The sequence below is a fragment of the Apium graveolens genome, chromosome 5 (assembly GCF_009905375.1).
Source record: "Apium graveolens cultivar Ventura chromosome 5, ASM990537v1, whole genome shotgun sequence".
Classification (NCBI taxonomy): Eukaryota; Viridiplantae; Streptophyta; class Magnoliopsida; order Apiales; family Apiaceae; genus Apium; species Apium graveolens.
The window spans coordinates 112,784,584-112,795,168 of record NC_133651.1 but is presented as its reverse complement, the minus strand read 5'-3'; positions in this window follow the sequence as shown (position 1 = coordinate 112,795,168).

Here is a 10,585-nt window from a genome sequence, read left to right as displayed (position 1 = left end):
CTTACGTGGCATTATTCTTTACTTGACTTATTTGTGGTAAAAACTAAAAGGTCATATTTAATCAGAATATATTAAGGTGAGATAAAAACAGTCATAATCATTATGAGTTAGTGGTAAACGTGTAAGTCCTGAAACACTGTATGTGCACGATAATTATTACTTATTTCCCGTGCCCATTAACTCATGCTTTAACTTTTTACTGACTGTTCACACGTTGCCAGGTGTAAAGTGTTTTCCATGCTTCAAAGTAATAATTGTTGAGTGGAGAGAGTATATATATATGGGAGTTACAAGATTTTCTAATCTTTTACTTATTTTTCTATTCTTAATCTCTCTTATTCTCTCCCTCTCTAATATTCTCTGAAGCATTTTCTTACAGGACTTTTATCAAACACCTTGCCAACAATCTCTTTCTCACTTAATTTCTTACAGAGATGGCACCAAAAGACTTGATTTTCAATGGAGCTAAGTTTGTTCCTAACAACTACTCGTCTATTCTTAGCAAGGATGAAGCTCCATCGGAACTTCACTTTATTCAGGATTTCCTTGCTAATTCTGATATTGGGTATGCTTTGTCCCAACCTGAAGCAATCTCTGGAACCCAAGTGCTGGAGTTTTGGAGAAGTGGAATATATGATGATGGTGGTGCTCAAGGGTCCCCGAGTATCATCTTTACAACAGGGGAGGATGAGCATGTCGTGACTTTGGCTATAGCTCGCCAAGCATTGCAACTACATGAGAATTGCATTTATTCGACTGTTGAGGAGCCAGTTCTTCAACAGATGATGGCCAGTCTGGGGTATGAAAAGACATTGGCAAAGCTGGGTCAATTGAAGAGATCCAACATAAGGAGGGAATGAAGTTTCTTCTTTGACTGCATTACAAAGGCCTTCACCAACAAATGTTCTAATTTCGATGCAATCCCTATACTCAATCAACAAATCGGGTATGCTCTCATTAATCAAACTGATTTTGATTATGCAATGCTGTTTTAGGCTTTATTGGGGATATGATGACAGAATATAGGACAACTGTCTATTTTGCTAGATTTTGTCAGCTTATTTATAGTTTTAATTGTGCTGATAAGCCCCAATTAGCTAGTGAATTAATTCCACCATTTAGACTAGCTAAAAGAGCTTTTAATGACTTATTATCTACTAATAATAAGAAGGCTGTGTTAAGACCCCTCCAAATTCCTTTATCTGTCAAACAAGCCTTAATAACCTATGATCCAGTTACATACACTGCACTATATCCTGATGTCCAACCATCTGAACCTGGACCATCAGCACCCACCACTTCTACCCAAACACCTCACACTTCTCAACCACAACCACAACCAACTATCGGGACATATTTCAAACCAACACAATCATCTCAACCATCAGCATACACCATCAGAACTTCATCTTCCAAACCTTCTAAGAGGGAAAAGTCTGTTCCTCAACCTCCACAAAAGAGAAGAAGATGATTCTCAGAGATGAATTTGATAGTGAAAATGAAGAACAGGTTCATGCTTCAGAACCTGTTATAGTTGAAGCTGAGAATGTTACTTCTCAGAAAGAAACTGTAGCTCAAAGTTCTGATACTTTGAAGAGGAAATCTGTAAGCTCTGATGCTGCAACAACAACTCCTTCATTGGCAAGGCATTTGAAGAAAATGAGGGCAAAGAGGTATAATGCTAAATCTCCATCAGAAGATACTGAAGAAGCTGAGGAAGGGGATCAAGTATCTCTGATCTCAAAAGAGCCAATTATCATTGAAGCCCTTCCAGCTAAAGCCCAAGACACTGTTCCTGATACAGTGATCACTCCTGCTGTTTTTCCGGTCAGAGAGGCAACAGTTGAAGGTTCAGGATTAAGTCCTGAAATTGATCTTCAAAGGCTGATTATACCAACTTTTTTATTTTTGGAAGCTCCATCTACAGCAGCTCAGCCATCTACAGTCAATTATCCAATCTTAGATGCTGAGATACCATCTACACCAGCTCTGGAGATAAATTCTGATGCTCAGAATTTAGATGATGTTATTCCTGATTCTCCAGTTGCATCCCACACTCTTCTGCTGTCAGAACATAATGAATCTTCCTCAAGTTCTGAAGACAGTGTTTCTGTTGAGACTTCAGCTCCTATTCTGGGAAAGGAAGAATTGGTCAAGAAATTTGTTGAACGGGATGCTCCTGTACCTTGGGAAGAAACTCACAGGGGAGTTGAGTGGACCAAGAAGTGGAATGAATCAGATTTTATTCCAAGCACCAAAATTCTGACAGAACATGTGTCAAAAGCTGATGAGTTATTGTCAAATTTTGATTTCAAGACTCAACTCAAGGTTACAGCTATGAGTACAAGAAGTCTTCATGGTCTACATTCCATTACTCATAATTAGGTTGATACACTAAAGGAAAATGCTGATAAGCTAGATCTACAGATCAAGCTTGACACGAATAGATATATCAGGCCTAGTTTTGAGAAAGTTGAAGCCATTGAGAAGATTCAAGAGAAGCAACATGCCCAAATTCCCGAGGTCCTACAAAATCAAGCTTCTCAGAAAGCTCAATTGGATGAGATCCAATCTTCAGTTGAACTTCTTCTCTCTCTCTCTCTCTCTCTCTTACTTCCTGATGATGCCAAAAAGGGGGCGAAGGTAGTTAAGTCCAAATGCTAAACCTACTCAAATACTGAAGAAGAAGGATGACAAAGGTGATGACCTGGGAAACTCTGATAAGAGCAGAGGTCAAGGAAAAGTTCAAGGAAAATCTTCTACACTAAACAAGTCAAGTTCTGATGCTGTGAATGCTAAAAGTCTGAAGTCAAGTTCTGATAAGCAAAGTCTGATGTCAAGTTCTGATATCCTGATTCAGTTAGGATCTAAAGACTCTCAGAAGTTTTTACAAACTCTGAAGCTAAAGGGGAAGCAGACTACTATTTATTACAAAGATCCTAAAATCTAGACACTTGATGAGGAGATAGCTAGAAGATTATTTCTGAAACAAAATCCAGGAATGGATTTGGAAACTCTCAAGGAGGAAGAAGCTAGATTTGCAGCTGAGAAGAAAAATCTAAAGTATAAAGTTTCTGATGCAAAGAAACCTCCAAGGCCTAAGGAAAAAGGCATTGTGATCAAGGAAAAGTCAAATTCTAAGGATTCAAAGTCCAAGACTAGATCACAAACTGAGATTGATCCTAAGTCAAAGGGAAAAGAAAAGGTTGGTGAACCTTTAAAGATTCAGAAAAAGATAAGTTCTTCCGTTCTAGTCTATCAAGCTACAATGCATGATGATGATTTGATAGAAGATGAAACTGTTCAAATTCTGAAAAGAAGAAAGTTAATTGAAGAATCTAAAACAACCTCTGACACTGCTCAAATTGTTCAGAATGAAGAACAACAAGCTACAGAAGAAACAATAAATTCTGATCAAGCTATCAAGAAATCAACTACTCACAATGCTCAAGTTGATTTGAAAAAGATGATAATTGCTGATAAGAAGAAGCTGTTATGGAAGAAAGCTACTCCATTTGAACCAAAGTCCAATCTTATGATTAATCAACTCGCAACATTTGGGTTGAGAGTCACTGCCCACACTAGAAAAACTCTCTTCGGATGAACTTCCTAGAGATAGAGCTGAATTAGGTTCTGATGAAGAAAAGATACAAACATGAGTAGAAGTTACTTTAAGAGATCCTTTCATGTTGACAGATAAACCATATGAACAAATCAAACAAAAGCACCTTGACAAAGTGCTGTCTGCTTAAATTGTGATAGATGCTTATGATAAAGAAAATCTAAAAGAGAAATTGATCTTATTTCTCAATGATGGAAGAACTTACAGTCTAGCTGATACTGATGTGCTAAAGAAGTCTGTCAGAGACCTTCAACATATTCACTATCTTCTGGAAGTAAAATATGATGTTACAAGAAGATGGTCAGAATATATTTTGAAGGCTATAAGAGATCTTCTCAGAATCTCTGGTACAAAGGCTTCTCAGTACATTCCAATGATTACTGAAGATAATGGAAGCGAAATTCCTATGCTGAAGAACTCTGCTAAGGTGGAAGTTATTCTGAAAGGAAGATGCTTATGTTATAGTGAAGACTCTTCACATCCTACAATTATCAGACTTGGTGATGGACTTGAAAGAACATCAATTCAAGCTCTCAGAACAGCCATTTATCAAATTGGTGACAGTAAAGATGAAGAACTGATGCAGGTCAATGCACAGTATTTGGTAGATTGACTTGGATTTGAGCCAAAAGGTTTTTGCTCATTATTCTTTAGCTCATCATCATCCAAGTCATCTTTGGTGTTGAATTGAGTATTTGGCAACATAGTTTCAGCATTTCTCAAATTCTCAAATCACTAATCTCATTTCTCAAATTTCTTCTACCTATAATAAAATACTTGAATCCACTTCTCAAGTGTTGTCAAAATCAAGTGACACAGTTCAAGAAATTTTGCTCACCACCCAAGAACCATATTTAGTTGGTGAAGGCTACATGATGGGGTAGACCTTGATGACACCAACAAAAACACCGGGGTTTCATATTTTTTTTTGTTACCGAAGACCCTGTGGTAGTACCAAATGCATCTTCATGTACAAATCAATCTTCACAAATTGAAAGGTTTGAAGGTAGTACACCTGAGGGGGAGCTATCTAAATCCTCTCCAATTTAGTTGGAGGTTCCATCTGTGGGAACAACTCCCCTCAAAACCCTGGTTGAAATTGCTTTGTCAATTGAAGCTAGGAGTCCGATTGTCAATGATCCAACTATTGGGGAGACAAGTCAAGCACTTTCAAGTGCCAGTTCTTTGCAAGAAGAACAAGGGTTTGAGGCCATGGTAACATGGTCAAATCCCCTAAAATTCAAATGGAGGTTCCCATTACTGGTGAACAACACACTGTCATAGCCACAGTTTCTACTATGAGTTCTGAGGTGGCCAATTGAGTGGTCAACTTAGCTTTTTTGGCCTTCTTTGTTTTTTTGACCAGGTGAGACTCAGGTTCTGTTTGTTCCTCACCACTCTCAGTAATTATTGTTAATGGTTCATTCTTTCTCTTCTTTTTACTCACCCCCTATTGAGAGGATGGAGTGGTTGATTTCCTAGATTCTAGGGGTAATGAAGAAGGGGTCTCAGTTTGGGAAGGCCCCTATTGGTGTTCCTGTATTTGTACTTCCACAGGTACATGAGCCATTACTGAAATAGGTATTGCACTTGACCTCATATCAGGCATAGGGTATTTCCTGAATTTCTCCAACATTAATGGAGTGATTCTAAGACCTACCTATACCTTGTTCTTTGTAATTAGTCAACCAAATAAGATTTTGGAAAATTGCTTACAATTGCCTTTTTTGCTTCTATCAATACCACTAAGTAAATGTATGTTTGTAACTTTATTATTTAAAGTAGACATAATATATCTAGGAAAGAAAATTTCCTTACCTCGTGTGGCCAAAGGCATTGTGAGCCTTGTGCTGAGTTCTTCCAGGTTCAATAGCCCCACATTAATGTGCCTATTATGTAATATCCGGGATATATCGTGTAATTATTTTTGATATTAAATAATTATTATGTGTGTTCAGTATTTATTCTGTGAGATAATTGTTAAGTGTTATCTGTACTTGGATATTCAAAAATAATATTAATTGAGTATTTTAATTTTTATATGTCCAAAATAAAATATAGATAATTGTCATATCTTCCTAATTATTTTGACGTTGATTTATGGATTTATAAGAATCATATGAAATTTCTAAAATCTTTTTTCCGGGTAATTAAAATCTATTTTATAAAAACGGAAACCAACCGACGTCACCCGTTGTTACGTTTTTGGAACCCGAAACTCTTCCGAGAACTCCTTCCTAACCTAATTGTAATATTCCGAGCATATTCCATGTTTCGACTTTTTCGATCCGGCGTACGGTTTGTTCTGCGCGGGTCCCGGCATAACATTTTCGATACAATATTCGTTTCGGTAAATCAATAAAACCCGTATTTTCGATAAACGGGAGCTTTTTATTAAACTATCCCAATTATCACTTCGTAATACGTGTAACCAGGCGCTGAGACCAAGACCGCAGTACAAATTGTACTGGTTTGGATAATTATCCCAAAAACCGATACCGTTTGGATCAGTTTTTATAAATAAACGTACCGTTTTGATACAACGGGATACTAATTTTCCATAAATATAAATAGCCTTCTACCGTATTTTATTTCGTATCAAAATCATTTGCAGACAGATAAATATTTAATTTTTTACAGAGAAAAATCATATATTCATAAACTGTTCCAAGAATCAAATCAACTTTTGAAGGTGTTATTGATCTTTGTTTGAAAATCTCGAGTACTGGATTTGAAGGTCTTGAAAAGCTCTATCAGAATCTGTAATCCATATACCTGCAGAATCAAAGGTTTATTTTCTGAAAATTTATTTATTTTCGAATTTATTTTATTAAAAATATGAATTTTTGTTCGGATGATTGTTTGTATGATTTGATGATTGCATGTTGTAGAGCTTGTTTTCCTGATGATTTTCATATGTCTTACGTCTGATTTGGAGTTCAATAACATGCTCAAAAGTGGGTTTAATTTTCGAATTTCAAAATTAGGGTTTATAACCCGTATGAATATTTTCAATTGAAATTTGGGGGTTTTTGATTCAGGGGTTATTAACTGTTGATTTATAGTGGGTTTTGTTCCTTATGAAATTTGCAATCGATTGATATATAGCTCGTTAACAGAGGATGCTTGAATCGTAGGGAGTTGTGTTTTTAAAATTTCCGATGTTCGCCGGAAACCGGCGATGTTCTTGGCCAATTTCCGGCCAGAACAGGGATGATTAGAATGATTTGTTTGCATGGATATGTTCCTGGTAATCTGTAGTTTAATTCTGGAGGTGATGGTGGTGGGAGGATGCCGGAGGTGAGTTCTCCGGCCACCCCCGACTTTTCCGGCGACTGGAACTGCGAAATTGCAGATTGTTCCCTGTACTTTTGAAAACGATGAAGTTTGGTCCCCCAGGTTTCCAGACTTTGCAAAAATTGGATTCCTGTTTTAAAAATGTTTAAAAATCATATTTCCTATTTATTTTTATTATAAAAATTCATTTTTAATTTCTGAAAATTCTAAAAATTAGTATTTTAATTCCGAAAATTATTTTTAATTCAGAATTAAATCTGAATTAATTAGTTAATTAATTTCATATAATTTTTAATTGATTAATTGGTCAATTAAATTGGAAATTAATTGATTAATTGATTTAATTAATTATTAATTGATTTTATTTAATTATTTAATTAGATTTAATTACTTAAAAATGATTTAAAAATTCCGAAAAATAGTTTCGAGCTTTAAAATATTATTCTAAATTATTTCCAAGGCTCGATAATTATTATAAAATTGTTTCGGAGCCAGAACTGGCCAACCGAACACTGTTTATTAACCCAAAATTGATCCAACGACCCGTTTTAATTACAAAAAATGTTTTAAAAAACATTTTAAATACCCGAAAGCCTATTTATGACCCGAGACTTCTTTATAAATGACATATCATTGATTACGTGATGTATTATGTGCTATACATGACTTGTTGATTGACTATCGGTCTATATATTCGGTGTTTACTTGATTATTGCATAACTTTCAATCCGTTAATCGGATTTGGGTATAACGAAGGGTAGATAGAAGTATGTGTTGAATAGAACTCTATGAGTCGATTATTGATAGATGCTTATGATATGCGAGCAAAAGAGGCAAGGCGTAGGAAAGGGAAACAGGTAGTTGAGGAGTAAAACGGTTGTGATTGGAAGCGAGTGCAGTGTAGTAAGCTAATACCAGGCAAGTGTTCTGAACTTTCTCGAGATATTGTAGTACTTGATAGTCTTATTGATATTGCAAGTGCTTTGAAGCACTGTACCCTAAATCTTGATTCCAGTTATTGATCTTGAGCCGTAACCTGATTCTTTCTAGACCATTGATTGTTGTATACCCAAACACGAACCTCAGGTATACGATCCTACTCCACAAATACATACAAACTAAATATTAAACACTGAACCAGATTGCTTACACAATCAAATCTTTGTACTTTATGCTTTGAAAGACCAAATCTTTGAAACCCTGAAACATTGATTCCTTTGTTATCCAATTCTTTCATTACCCACCATCCAAGCTTTGAAATTATCTTATTGATCCTTACAAGGATTGAAACCCTTTCATTGTTAAACACTTATTGTTGTTAATGATTCTGGTTATTGTTTATTATTTCTTATTCTGTTATTATGTTAGAATTGGATTGTTTTTATAAAATTGTGGACCAGATTCGTGGTCAGACCATATAATGGTAAAATTAGGACAATGTGTGCCTTGGATCCAGTAGTTAGAGCAATGTTGTGTGCCTTGCTTGGGGTTAGTGCGTGACTGATCAGCAACCTAACCTTGGTTTTTAAATTAAAAGTATAATATCCAATTCTAAATCATAATCCATTGTTCACTTGATATCATAATCATGTTCACCTGATGATCATTATTCTCAGTTTTGTCATTGTGACTTGCTGAGCTAGTTAGCTCATTTGTGCGATGTTGTTTATATTCTTTCCAGTTAAAAAGGAACCAGTTGGTAATGAGGATCCCAGTCCAGCGCGAGAGCTAGGGGTTCAGGTTGAGGAAGCTGAGCTAGTAGGCTTCTTTTAGGATAATTTAAGTTTGTAAAAGTTGTAATAAAGTTTAATACTCAGTTTGAGTTTGAATGATTAGGATTTGAACGGTTTGTAATATATTAGTGTGTTTGGCTTGTGTGCATACTTTAACCTGTTGCGGTCCGTGGTGGTTGGTAAGTAGGGTCACTGTATATATTATTATTATCTTTATTATTGTTATAAGCAGGTTATAAATAAGGTGTGTGTGTGGACCCCAAACTTCTGACCCGAGTTTGGAGGGCGCCACAGGTTTGGAATCAGAGCTACAGGTTATAAGTCACTGACACAAGCCTAGGTTGATGGGAAAGGGTAGAGGGTTAGGATTAGAAGTAAGGAATAGAAAGATAGAATGTCAAGAGGTTGAGTGCTTTGGTATATCAGGTATTAGTGTAATTCGCGTTATGGTTCGAGATTCTTATATTGCGATATGATTTCAGATAGCAGCGATGGCCGACTCTTTTATTCCCGTATCAGCTGATCACTCAGAGCCTTCAGTTGGAGTGCCGTCTTCGGATCCACGTCCTGTTGTTCCACCAGTGTTGGCTATATTACCTCCACCTGTGTTGCAGCCCGTACCATTGCAGGCTATTTCACCTCCAGGCATGAGGCCACCTGTCAGAGGACCCCCACCTGCTGATTCAGGCTTTACTAGTCATTCAGTCACAGGAGTACCTTTCTAGTTCTCTTCCTATCATGTCCCATATTATCAGTTTGAGGCTTGCCTTATGGAGCAGCGATTCCTACAGGGTCAGATCTAGGAGTTATTGCATATCATGCGTACCAGAGAGATGGGGAGTGGTGAGAGGCGACTTAGGGAGAGGCTCCAGGCGTTTCGTAGAGCAGCTGCTGTGAGGATTGCTGAGGCTACACATGAGGACATCACCCCTGATTTCCTAGTGGAGTGGGCTAAGTGGGTTCTAGAGGAGCTTGAGGAGATAGGAGGTCCAGATTTTCCATGAGCCAGAGATTCAGAGATGGAGATGTTGATCAGTGTTATTATGGTTATGTAGTATGTACAGTAGTGTGTAGTGTGTATCAGTAGACTTTTGAGTTGTCTTTATAGACTAGCTATGCTGACTAGTGAGTAGGTTGTTGTACCCTTTTGCTTTTACTTTCGAAGCGTCTTTACGCTTGTACTACCTAAAACTTTTGATCTATATATATCAGCACCTTTTTCCTTCCCATTACTGTCATTTACTTTATTGCACCAGTTATACCCTGTGATACCATGTACCCTGTTTTCCATAACTGTTTATATTCTATAAGGAAGCATGCAATTTACTTAGTTACAACTGTTTTCAAAAAGAGATATTTCGGTTTTACAAAACTATTCTTTTATGCAAAAGATTGATTCAAAAGCTAAATAAGTTGATTGATTCTTTACAGAAAATGCCTCCCAGAAGAAATACCCGCACCAACACCCAAAATGAAGAAACCAACAATAACAACAACCAAGATGATACAAATCCCAATGTGAACCCTGGACCCATGGACCCAGCCATAGCCCAGATTCTTCAAATCTTGGCCCAACAAACAGTTCACCTGGCACAACAACAACAAAGACAGACCAATCCCCGGGTAACTTTTAAAACTTTTCAGGCAGTAAACCCACCAGAATTCAAGGATTCTTTAGATCCAATTGAAGCAAATGTTTGGTTAAAGGAAATAGAGAAGGCATTTGCCCTAGTGAAAGTAAAGGAAGAACAGAAGGTTGAGTTTGCAAGTTACTATCTGAAGAATGAGGCCACCTATTGGTGGGAAATGGTGAAGACATTGGAAGGTACATATATTATTACTTGGGAAAGGTTTAAGGAATTGTTTTTAGAAAAGTATTTTCCTCAGTTTGTTCAAGATCAAATGGAGCTTAAGTTTTTAGAATTAAAGTAAG